Below are 13,506 nucleotides of genomic sequence, written 5' to 3' on the forward strand. Positions count from 1 at the left end.
AGGTTGACAAAAGTAAAAACAGAGAAGACCTATCTCTCTCCAATATCTGGAACGAAGTGATATGACTTTAGATCCTGCAGCCATTAAGAGGATAATAAGGGAATACTATAAATAACTTAGTACTTATAAACTGAACAATCTACTAAAAAATGGACCAATTCTTCAAAACCCACAACCAACCAAAAAGTCAACCAGGATGAAACAGGTAACTTGAGTCCTACTAAAATCATTTAAAAAACTGAATTCATGACTAAAAGTCTCCTGAACAGAAAATCTCCCGGCCACAAGGCTTCACTAGAGAATTTTACCAAACATTTAAAGAAAAATTAATGCCAATCTCCTTCAGAAAATAGAAAAAGAGGAAATACTTCCTACATCATTTCACCAAATTATCCACTTTATTGGTTAATTTATGTTAAATGAATTTCACCTTAATAAAAAATTTTGTAATTTTTAAACACTGTTTAAGATGTTTAAAATCACTAATTAAATCAGTAAAGTTTGAATATGGATTGTATATTAGATAACAGTGTTATAGCAATGATAAATTTCCTAAATCTGGTAACTTCACTGTGGTTATGGAAAAGAATGCCCTTGTACTTGGGAGAACCATGCTGAAGAATTCAGGGGTAAAGGGCCATGATGTTGGTACTTTATCTCTGAAACAGCTCTGTTAAAAGAGAAAGAAAATATTCATAGCAGCATTATTTGTAACAGCCAAAACACAGAAACAACTCATCTGTCAACTGACAAATGGAAAGACAAAATGTATGTCATACAATGGAGTATTCAGTTCAGTTCATGGACATCGAGTCAATGATGACATCCAGCCATCTCATCCTCTGTTGTCCCCTTCTCCTCCTTCTCCCAATCCCTCCCAGGGTCAGAGTCTTTTCCAATGAGTCAACTCTTTGCATGAGGTGGCCAAAGTACTGGAGTTTCAGCTTTAGCATCAGTCCTTCCAAAGAACACCCAGGACTAATCTCCTTTAGAATGAACTGGTTGGATCTCCTTGCAGTCTAAGGGACTCTCAAGAGTCTTCTCCAACACCACACTTCAAAAGCATCAATTCTTCAGCGCTCAGCTTTCTTCACAGTCCAACTCTCACATCCATACATGACCACTGGAAAAACCATAGCCTTGACTAGACGGACCTTTGTTGGCAAAGTGATGTCTCTGCTTTTGAATATGCTGTCTAGGTTGGTCATAACGTTCCTTCCAAGGAGTAAGGGTCTTTTAATTTCCTGGCTGCAATCACCATCTGCAGTGATTTTGCAGCCCCCTAGATTTATTCTGCCATAAAAAGGAATGAAGTGCTAATGCATGCTGCAACATGGGTGAAACTTGCAAATGGTTACTGAAAAAGACAGACACAAAAGTGCAAATATTGTGTGATTACACTGATACAAAACATCTATAGGACAGGCAAATTAGAGAAAGAAAGTAGATTAGTGATTGCCAAGTTGGGGGAAAAGGAAGTTTGCCGGGAGCCAGCACGGGAGATCCCACCCATGACAAGGTCATGCAGGACTCGAGGGACTCCCTGGGCCATCCCACCCATGACAAGGTCATGCGGAAGAGTCCTGATAAGCAAGGCCTCAGGACTCGATGGACCCCCTGGACCTGCTCGAGTATCTACCCCAAAACCAGAATCTGTTTGTCTTACCATTTTATGTCTTTCACCAACTCTTCTGACATTAACAGGGGGCTGTCCCCAACCACCTTTCTCTGGAAAGAGTTAACTTAGGGCTCTAGATAATAAGTCTCCTGGACAAGAGTGTTTCAATTCAAACCCCCTGTTAGCATTCTAGCTTACTTGGCAGGTTTATTCAGACTCTTGCAACATTGTTGAGCCAATGCTTGCTGCCAAGTTCTCACATCCCTTATCCACTGTGTTCCTGGGAGTGCATATAGTCAGGATGTAGGAAAAACAAGCAGCAGCTTTAACATTAACAACCTTAGACTTTGAGTTAATAAGTTCTTTCTTCGCTGTAACCCACTGAATCTTTGCTCCATAAAAATGTAACTCTGTACTTTAAGGGTGACGCAGGCTAGGAATTTAAGAAGAAACACTTTAAGGAAAAATTATTGTTCTGGCTGACCAATCTTTATCAAAAAGAGATCATAAAATATCAACAGGCCTCCAGGCCAGAAGATAATGTACAAAAAGTAAGACTCTTGCAGGAAAGAACCTGGTATCGATAAAAGTTAATACTGATGGAATGTTGAGTTGACTACATTTTTCACTTTGCTCAATGTACAACTCAGGGTAAAAAAGCCCTCTCTGAAAATTAAGTGACGGGCCTCGCTCACTGAAGCTTGGTCACCACGTGTCTTTCTTCTTTTCTTTTTTTCTCTCTCTTACTCTCTTTTTCAGGCTGATCCTCAGCCTCTTTCTCTCCTCTATTTTCTTATCTACAACATTCTTTCCTTATCTCTTTCTCTATCTTTCTTCATTCGCCGATGCCATTTCTCCTTTGGGTTGCCCTGGATCCTGTGGGGGCTGGACCCTGGCAGAAGTGGAGACTGACTGCTAACGAATTGAGGGTTTCTTTTTTATGTATTGAGAATGTTCTAGAGTTAATGCAGTGGCTGCACCACTGTGATATACAAAAAGATCATGGAATTGTATACATTAAGGATGTATACAATACATACATACATAATACAATATATACATACATACAATGAACTACAGGTCTAGACAGAAACTCTGAAATTATTAACCTTCTAAAAGAAATCATAGGGAGTTTCCTGGAAGTTCAGGGGTTAGGACTCAATGCTTTCACTGCCATGGCCTGGGTTCAATCCCTAGCTGAGGAACTAAGCTCGTGCAAGCCTTGTGGCATAGCAAAAAAGGAGAAAAAAAGAAATTGGAAAAGTTTTCACCACTTTGGAGGGGGCAAAGATCTCTCAGAAACAAAAAGTACAAATCACGTGGTAGGAAGAAATCTATGGTGGCCTCCTGGGATTTTCTTGGAGTTCTAAGAAAGTAGGAGTTCCCTTCTAATGCACATACCCTGTATAACTCCCTTGAATGTGAGTGGCTTGACCTACTCTGGGGAGCCCTTTAAAACAAAGGTTTCAATCTCAGAGACAAGAGAAGTCAGAGAGATTTGAAACTGAAGCAGATGCTCTCCTGTCATTCTTAAAAAAGTTACTGCCATGCTCTGGAGAAGGCCATATGGCAGGAAATGGTGGGCAGCCTCTGCAAGCTGGGAGGAGTCAATGGTTGATGGCCAGCCAGAGGAAAGGAACCTGTGTCCTACAATTATAAGGAACTGGATTCAGTCAAATACTATGTGAGTGTGGCAAAGGACACTGGGCTCCAGAAGGCAATCAGCCCAGTCAGAACACTGACTTGTCTGGTGTGACCTTGAGCAGAGCGAATCTAGCTAACTTAGATTCCAGACCCATGTAAACTGTGAGATAATAAATCTATGTTGTTTAAAACCATTAAGTTTGTGGTAACTTGTTACACAGCAGTAGAAAATTATATAAAACCTAAAATAAAAAATGGATAAAGTGGACTATCAAAATTTGAAACTTTTATTCTTTGAAAGACACTGTTGAGAAATAAAAACATGTGACACACTGAGAGAAAATGGCCTGCACAGCATGCGGGAACTTAGCTCCTTGACTAGGGATTGAACCTGTGTCCCTTGCATTGGAAGCATGGAGTCTTAACCACTGGACTGCCAGGGAAGTCCCTGCAAAACACATTTTTGATAAAGGACTAGCATTCAGAACATATATAAAATAGCCTCATAAGTTAACCATAAGAAAATAAACACCCCAATTTTTAAAAATAGGCAAAAGACATTGGACACATCAGCAGAGAAGATATACAGATGAAATGGTAAGTAAGCTCAGAGAAGGTGCTCAACATCATTAACTCATTAGGAATATGAACTAAGAATTAAACTAATTAGGGATTAAAACTATAATGCTCAAGCTATTAGAATCACTAAAATGGAAAAACAAACTGATAAATACTAAGTGCTGGCAAGGATGCAAAGCACCTGCAACTTTCATAATTGATAGTGGAAATGAAAAAAATGGTATAACCACTTTGGAAGGTAAACTGAAAACAGTCTGGCAGTTTCTTATACAGTTAAACATACATTCATTGTAACGAATGACCCAACAATTCCCTTCCTAGGCATTTGTCCAAAAAAATAAAAACACGTATGTTCAGACAATATCTTGCATGTAAATGTTTCTATTGGCTTTATTCATAATTGCCGAAAACTGGATTCAACCCCAATGTCCATCACCAGTGAATGAACATAAAGAAACACTACTCAGCAATAAAAGGGAATGATCACACATGCAAACAACATGGACAATCTCAAATACATGATGCTAGGTGAAAGAATTCAGACTTCAAAAACTCCTTAGTGTATGATTTCATATATATGACATTCTGAAAAAGAAAAAACTGTAGGGAAAAGAAAACACATCAGCCCCTGCCAGGGCTTAGTGGTGAGGAGAAGGCGATGAACAAATGGGGAGGAAGAAACTTTAACAGTGATGAAACTGTTCTCTATCTGCCTATATACATTTGTCAAAACTCACAGAACTGTACACATAAAAAGGATAAATCTTATTATATGCAAATAATACCTCAACAAACCTAATTAAATACATTGCATCTTCAAAGCCAATAAAATGCTACAATAACTCTAGGAGTGATAAAATGAACAAATGAAGTTCTTAGTAAGAAATAATAATAAACAGACAAGATTCTAGAAAAAGATATGAAACACATTATATGCTAAAGTAAAAACTGAGATCAGTTTAAAAAGTATAGCCTAGGACTTCCCAAGTGGCTTTAGTGGTAAAGAACCCGCCTGCCAATGCAGGAGACACAAGAGACCTGGGTTTGATCCCTGGGAGGAGGGCATGACAACCCACTCTGGTATTCTTGCCTGGGGAATCCCATCGACAGAGGAACCTGGAAGGCTACAGTCCACGGGGTTGCAAAGAGTTAGACATGGCTAAAGCAAATTAGCATGCATACATACACACACACACACACACACACACACACACACACACACACACAGTATATAAATAGATATAGTATATATCTAGTGTCCTCAGGACAAGCTGCTGAGGACATGTCATTGATTTAGAAAAAGTATAGTCTAAAATAGGAATTGGTAAACTTTTTCTTAAATTACTAGAAAATAAATATATGGCTCTATGGGACATATCACCAGAGAGGATACACAGATAGTAAGTAAGCTCAGAGAAGGTGTTCAACATCATTAACTCATTAGGAATATGAATTTTCTAACTGCAATTTCTGTTGCAATTACTCAGCTCTGCTGGTATAATATTTAAAAAGTCAGAGACAATATGTAATCAAGTGGGCATGGCCGTGTTCCAATAAAACTTTCTTAACAAAAGTGGGTTGGCCATAGTTTTCTGACTACTGATCTCATCAATAGTGTTGGAACAACTGGTTCTCCATTTTAAAGGAAAATAGGTAAGATCTTAACTGTATACTATTCACAAAAACAAGCTGCAAATACATTAAACAGCTAAATGTTAGAAACAGAAATACAGGGGTTTCCCTGGTGGGTCAGTGGTAAAGAATTTATCTGCTGATGTAGGAGACATAGGTTTGATCCCTGATTCGGGAAGATGCCACATGCCTCGGAGCATCTGAGCCTATGTGCCGTAACTATTGAGCCTGTGCTCTAGACCCTGGGAACTGCAGCTGTTGGGGCCATGTGCTGCAACTATTAAAGCCCACGGGGTTCTAGAGCCCATGCTCCTCAACTCTTAAGAGAGAGAAGCCACAATGAGAAGCCCTTGCACCATAACTAGAGAGTAGCCTCTATTCTCTGCAACCAGAGAAAGCCCAAGCAGCAACAAAACTCCAGCACAGCCAAAAATAAAAATAAATAAATAAATTCATTAAAAAAAAAGAAATGCATTATAATTCTGAATAAAAGAAAAATTCCCTAAGGATAATGCAAAATCAAGATGGTATTAAGGAAAAGACAGACTGATTTCAGTATATAAATTTTTTGTTTTTCAATGTAGTAAAAATTCATCAGAAGAAATATGATAAGAAATGAAAATTTCCATTTCCAGCATTAGAGGTCAAACCTTCCATGGAAAAATACCTAAAAATGCTGGTATGGTATTTAAAAAATTACCTTGAAGCACAGAAGAGCTAAGAAGACGGTGATGAACTGCTCCAGAGAAGTAAGCAGATCACTGGAGCCCTGTTCGTGTTATTCTGAGGGCTCTGTGCAGCAAGGGTGCCCAGGAGTCAAGATCTAGTTTCTGAGCAAATTCCTGTTGGCTATCTATTTGTATCAACCTAGAGGGGTGGGACAGAGTCGGACAGGACTGAAGCGACTTAGCAGCAGCAGAGGGGTGGGATGGGGAGGGAGATGGGAGGGAGGTTCAAAAGGGAGGGGATATACGTGTACCTATGGCTGATTCATGTTGAGGATTGACAGAAAACAACAAAATTATGTAAAGCAATTAATTATCCTTCAATTAAACAACAACAACAAAAAGATCCAGCTGCTGCCTAATGTGGGGAATCTCATACAAGACTCCTCAGAGATTACAAAAGATTACATCCTCAGAGATAAAAGCAAACACAACAGGTTTGCAGCTGGGAGTCCTAGAAAACCTACACTCTAGGAACAGGGTGAACCAGAGGTAGACCAAGCCTTTACAAAGCCATAACCAAGACTTGGCATAGCTCACTCCCTGACTGGTTTAAGGTGACCTGCCCACACACCTATTTGTCTAGAGAGGAAAACACAATAGGAACAGATTTATGTATGAATCTGGATCTAGCCAACGAGACAACTGGATCTAGCCAACGAGAATTGACAAGCCAGCCTTTTAGGGCTTCCCTGGTGGCTCAGACAGTAAAGAATCTGCCCACAATGCAGGAAAACCTGCTTCAACCCCTGGATCAGGAAGACTCCTTGGAGAAGAGAATGGCTACCCATTCCAGTGTTCTTGCCTGGAGAATTCCATGGACAGAGAAGCCTGGCGGGCTATAGTCCGTGGAGTCACAAAGAGTCAGACACAATAATAGCTAACATGTTCAAGAATACAGAAGAAAAAAATAAAAATAGATGAAGATGAAGAAGTTTGTCAGAGAACTAAAATTTACTAAAAATATAAATGAATGGACATTCTAGAACTAAATAAAATTAAGAGCTCAGTAAAGAAAGAAAGAAGAAAAGAAAGTGAAGTCTCTCAGTTGTGTCCGACTCTTTGCAATCCCATGGACTGTAGCCTACCAGGCTCCTCCATCCATGGAATTTTCCAGGCAAGAGTACTGGAGTGGGTTGCCATTAGATGGGTTTAACTAGAGAAACAGTAGAAGTTGATAAATTGCAAGACAGATCAACATACGAACTAGAGCCAAGAGATAAAGGATGAAAAGTAACAAAAAGAGTGTACGGGACATGTGAAGATGTCCAACATATGTGTAACTGGAGGCCCAGGAAGAGAAGAACGGACTGGACAGAGTAATTAATAATACGGTGCTACACAAGCTGGGCTTCCCATGTGGTGCTAGTGGTAAACAGCCTGCCTGTCAATGAAGGAGACGTAAGAAACGTGAGTTCAATCTAAAATTCTGTTAAGAGGACAGATTTCATGTTAAGTGTTCTTACAAGAAAATGAAAATAAAGGGACATAAGAAATCTTTTGGAGGTCATGGATATGTTTATTACCTTGATTGTAGCAATGATATCACAGGTATATGCATATGTCCAAACTCATCAAAATGTATACATTAAGTGTAATTTTTTGTATATTAAATACACCTGAATAAAGCTGGAGGCTGGATAGGGAGTTTGAGGGAGAATGGATACATGTTTATGCATGGCTGAGTCTCTTTGCTGTCTATCTGAAACTATAACAACTTTGTTAATCAGTTATATGCCAATATAAAATAAAAAGTTTTTTTAAAAAAGCTAGAGTGCTCGCTTCGGCAGCACATATACTAAAATTGGAACGATACAGAGAAGATTAGCATGGCCCCTGCGCAAGGATGACACGCAAATTCGTGAAGCGTTCCATATTTTTCCAATACAGTATACTAACACATATATATGGAATTTAGGAAGATGGCAATGACGACCCTGTATGCAAGACAGGGAAAGAGACACAGCTGTGTATAACGGACTTTTGGACTCAGAGGGAGAGGGAGAGGGTGGGATGATTTGGGAGAATGGCATTCTAACATGTATACTATCATGTAAGAATCGAATCGCCAGTCTATGTCTGACGCAGGATACAGCATGCTTGGGGCTGGTGCATGGGGATGACCCACAGAGATGTTATGGGGAGGGAGGTGGGAGGGGGGTTCATGTTTGGGAACACATGTAAGAATTAAAGATTTTAAAATTAAAAAAATAAAAAACTAAAAAAATAAAATAAAATAAAAAAATAAATAAAAATAAAAAAAATTAAAAAAGGAAAAATAAAAAATAAAAAAGCTAGAGGCTAGAGAAAGGGGAGAAACATGACTTGGAGCATAGGAAGAGTCCCACAATTTCCGTCCTTAAACAGATGCCTTAGACAGGTATGCAGAGAAAGTAAAATATTAAAAACAACAAAACCAAAAGAAACAAGCCCCATGACACATACACACCTAAAATGGAATGTTAAATATGATATTACTGGCACCAAATCTGAAAGCAAAGTAAAATGCCAATAATTAAAGGACAAGAACAACTAGACAGAAGCAATATTTGAGGAGAAAATTGCTGCTAATTTTCTAAAAGTGATGAAAGACTGCAATACACAGAACCAAAAGCGTGGAGAGTCCCAAGTATAAAAACAAAAAAAACCACATGATGGCACATCACAGTGAAACTTCTAAAAGCCAGGATAAAAAAAAATTCTCCCAAACTAGCAGGAAGCAGAACATGTTATCCTCAAAGGAATAAAAAAAACTCTGACAGTGGAGGGTTGTTTTGTGTGTGTGTGTGGTTTTTTTTAGGAAAAACAAAAAATATCTTTCAAAAATACAAGTGAAATAAAGATATATCCATATAAAAACAGAGACTTCACTACCACTAGACTAAAAGAAATAATAAAAGGGGCATGCATTTATTCAAGCAGAAAAAAAAAGTATTCCAAAAGGAAATATAGAAATGTAGGTAGGAAGGAAAACACTACAAAGGACTTTTTAAGTGAATACTGATATGATAAAGGCTTCCCCTGTAGCTCAGTTGGTAAAGAATCTGCCTGCAGTGCAGGAGACCCGGGTTCAATCCCTGGGTTGAAAAGATTCCCTGGAGAAGGAAATGGCAACCCACTCCAGTATCCTTGCCTGGAAAATCTCATGGACAGAGGAACCTGGTGGATTGTAGTCCAGGGGGCCGCAAAGAGTCGGGCACAACTGAATGTCTAACACACACACACATATAACACACACATATGATAAAATAATACTAAATGTTTCTAGGGTTTAAAAAATAATGTTTAAAATATTTTTAAAATAATTAAAAATGCAAGACATGCATAATTCAAAAAATGTGTGCTTAAAGTATTATAAAGTTCTAACATTACTTGGAATGTGGTAAAAGTTCTAATTTATATTAGGTTGTAGTAAGTTAAGCATGCATGTTGTAATTTCTAAGGTACACACTAAAAGGATAGTAAAAAATGTATAAATAAGAATAAGGGAAATGTGAAATAATAAAGTTTTAAATGAATCAATAAGAACAGAAAAAAAGGAGGCAAACTGGAAAAATCAAACAGAAACAAATAGCAATTTGGTATGTATCAATTCAAGTGAATCAAATACTTTGCAATGAAAAGACTAATGTCATCAGACTGGATTTACAAAACATACACACGAAATATGTACTGTCAAGGGACACACTTTAAATAAAGACACAGAAGTCTTAGGACAAAACAGTGGAAGAAAATATACTAACCAAAAGAAAGCTGATGTACCTAGTATCCGAAGGAAATTTTGTCTCTAATAATTCCACTGCCTTGAATGCTGCACATTTCATAGTGATAAAAGGTCAATCCACAAGGAAAATATAATAGTTCTAAATCTAAATACATCTAATAATTTGGTTTCAAAATATATAAAGTAAAAATTGAACTAAAAGAAGAAAAGGGTAAATTCATAACTGCAGTAGAAGAATTAATACCTTTTGTATAGTAACTAATGAAACAAGCAGACAAAAACTTGGAAGGGATTTGGAAAATCTGAACACATCTAACAAACTTGAGCTAGTTGCTGTATTAGAACAACGCACCCAACAATGACAAATTACACTTTTTCATATGCATATAGAACATTCACCAACATTACCAACATTTACAACATGCTGCTGAACAACCAGCGACAGGAGAATGTTCAGTTCAGTTCAGTCTCTCAGTCGTGTCCAACTCTGCGACCCCATGAACTGCAGCATGCCAGGCCTCCCGGAACCCACCAAAAAGAGATACCCCACATCCAAGGACAAAGGAGAAACCAAAACAAGAGTGTAGGAGGGAGCACAATCATGTTTAAAATCAAGCCTCATACCCTCCAGAGACACTTAGAGGGCACAAACAAAAACTTGTGTCCACCAGGACCCAGGGAAAGGAGCAGCGATCCCCACAAGAGATTGAGCCAGACCTGCCTGTGAGTGTTTGAGAAGCTCCTGTGGAGGCACGGGTCAGCAGTGGCCTGCCACGAGGACAGGCACTCTGGCAGCAGCAGTCCTGGGAGGCGCGGCTTGTGGCATAAGTCCTTTTGGAGGTGGTCTTCATTAGCCCCACTACAGAGCTGATGGGAAAGAAGTTCTTGCACTGTTGCAAAAGTTCTAGGCCCCACAACAGACTTTCCAACCTGGATCCTGGACTTCCTGGATCCAGGAAAGGGACTGAGAATCCCCAGGGAATCTAACTTTGAAGGTCAGTGGGATTTAATTACAGAACTTCCACAAGACAGGGGAAACAAGACTCTTGGAGGGCGCAAACAAAACCTGATGCACACCAGGACCCAGGAGAAAGGAGCAGTGACCCCACAAGAGACTGAGCCAGACTTGCCTATGAGTGTTTGGGAGTCTCCAGCAGAGGCGTGGGTCTGCAGTGGGCTGCAGTGGGGTCAGGGGCACTGAAAACAACAGTCCTAGGCCTAAGCCCTTTTCGGAGGAAGTTGCCATTACCCCTACCACAGTTTGTCCTTAGGCCAAACTACAGGGAGAGAACACAGCCCCACCCATCAGCAGAAAACTGAATTAAAGGTATACTGAGTATGGCCCTGATCACCATAGCAAGACCCAGTTTTCCCCACAGCCAGTCCCTTCCATCAGGAAGCTTACACAAAGCTCGTAACTTCATCCAAGGACAGAATGATAACCACAACCGCAGAAAGCTAACCAAAAGATCACATGGATCACAGTTTTGTGTAACTTAATGAAACTGAGAGAGCTAATTCTTAGGTAACTTGATAAGGAGTGCAGGGCCCTCAAGGACAAAGGGGTCTGAGGCCCTCAAGGAGGAGAAAGGGGTTTGGGACTCTCAAGGAGGAGAAAATGACAAACATTTTTTTCTACATTCCTTCATCTTAGTCACATAAGAGGTCATTTTCTTTAAGCCCAGAGCTAATGACTATACAACAAAACAACTAATCTTGCTCAAGAAAATATGACACTGAAAGATGAACTCGTCAAGTCAGTAGGTACCCAATTGCTACTGGAGAAGAGTGGAGAAATAACTCCAGAAATAATGAAGAGACGGAGCCAAAGCAAAAACAATGCCCAGTTGTGGACGTGACTGGAGATGGAAGTAAAGTCCGATGCTATAAAGAACAATATTGCATAGGAACCTGGAATGCAAGGTCCATGGATCAAGGTATTGGAAGTGGTCAAACAGGAGACGGCAAGTGTGAACGTCGACATTCTAGGAATCAGCAAACTAAAATGGACTGGAATGGAAGAATTTAATTCAGATGACCATTATATCGACTACTGTGGGCAGGAATCCCTCAGAAGAAATGGAGTAGTCCTCATAGTCAAAAAGAGTATCCGAAATGCAATACTTGGGTTCAATCTCAGAAACAACAGAAGGACCTCTGTTTCCAAGGCAAACCATTCAGTATCACAGTAATCCAAGTCTATGCCCCTACCAGTAATGCTGAAGAAGCTGAAGTTAATGGTTCTATGAAGACCTACAAGACCTTCTAGAACTAACACCCAAAAAAGAATGTCCTTTTCATCATAGGGGACTAGAATGCAAAAGTAGGAAGTCACTAGAATGCAAAAGTAGGAAGTCAAGAGATACCTGGATTAACAGGCAAATTTGGTCTTCTAGTACAAAATGAAACAGAGGACAAAGGCTAACAGAGTTTTGCCAAGAGAACCCACTGGTCATAGCAAATGCCCTCTTCCAACAACACAAGAGGCAACTCTACACATGGACATCACCAGATGGTCAATACAGAAATCAGACTGATTATACTCTTTATAGCCAAAGATGGAGAAGCTCTATACGGTCAGCAAAAACAAGACTGGCAGCTGACTATGGCTCAGATCATGAATCCTTATTGCGAAATTCAGGCTCAAATTGAAGAAAGTAGGGAAAACCACTAGACCATTCAGGTATGACCTAAGGAAAATCCCCTATGATTATACAGTGGAAGTGACAAATAGATTCAAGTGATTAGATCTGATAGACAGAGTGCCTGAAGAACTATGGGCAGAGGTTCCTGACACTGTACAGGAGGCAGTGATCAAGACCATCCCCAAGAAAAAGAAATGCAAAATGGCAGAATAGTTGTCTGAGGAGGCCTTACAAATAGCTGAGAAAAGAAGAGAAGCGAAAAACAAAGGAGAAAAGGAAAGATATACCCATTTGAATGCAGAGTTCCAAAGAATAGCAAGGAGAGACAGGAAAGCCTTCTTAAGTGAACAGTGCAAAGAGGAAAACAACAGAATGAGAAAGACTAGAGATCTCTTCAAGAAAACGAGAGATACCAAAGGAACATTTCATGCAAAAATGGGTGCAATAAAGGACAGAAATGGTGTGGTCCTAACAGAAGCAGAAGATGTTAAGAAGAGGTGGCAAGAGTACACAAAAGAACCAGAAAGGTCTTAATGACCTGGATAACCACGAGCGTGTGATCACTCACCTAGAGCCTGGAGTGGGAAGTCAAGTGGGCCTTAGGAAGCATTACTATGAACAAAGCTAGTGGAGGTGATGGAATTTCAGTTGAGTTATTTCAAATCCTAAAAGATAATGCTATTAAAGTGCTGCACTCAATATGCCAGCAAATTTGGAAAACTCAGCAGTGGCCACAGGACTGGAAAAGGTCAGTTTTCATTCCAATCCCAAAGAAAGGCAATGCCAAAGAATGTTCAAACTACTGCACAATCTTGCTCATTTCACATGCTAGCAATGTAATGCTCAAAATATTTCAAGTTAGCCTTTAACAGTAAGTGAACTGAGAACTTCCAGATGTACAAGCTGGTTTTAGAATAGGCAGAGGAACCAGAAGTGAAA

At 39.5% G+C, this 13,506-nt stretch overlaps 1 protein-coding gene and 1 non-coding gene across 2 annotated transcripts in view; one reads left to right on the top strand and one right to left on the bottom strand.

Moving 5' to 3' along the window:
* The window catches only part of DIAPH1 (diaphanous related formin 1), a 117,556-nt gene that overhangs the window by 28,294 nt on the left and 75,756 nt on the right, over positions 1-13,506 (bottom strand). The gene's annotated exons all lie outside the window — the stretch shown is intronic.
* Positions 7,973-8,079, top strand: LOC114115127 (U6 spliceosomal RNA). Its single transcript, XR_003589609.1, has one exon. It is a non-coding gene; the product is annotated as a U6 spliceosomal RNA (small nuclear RNA).

The sequence above is a fragment of the Ovis aries genome, chromosome 5 (assembly GCF_016772045.2).
Source record: "Ovis aries strain OAR_USU_Benz2616 breed Rambouillet chromosome 5, ARS-UI_Ramb_v3.0, whole genome shotgun sequence".
Lineage (NCBI taxonomy): Eukaryota > Metazoa > Chordata > Mammalia > Artiodactyla > Bovidae > Ovis > Ovis aries.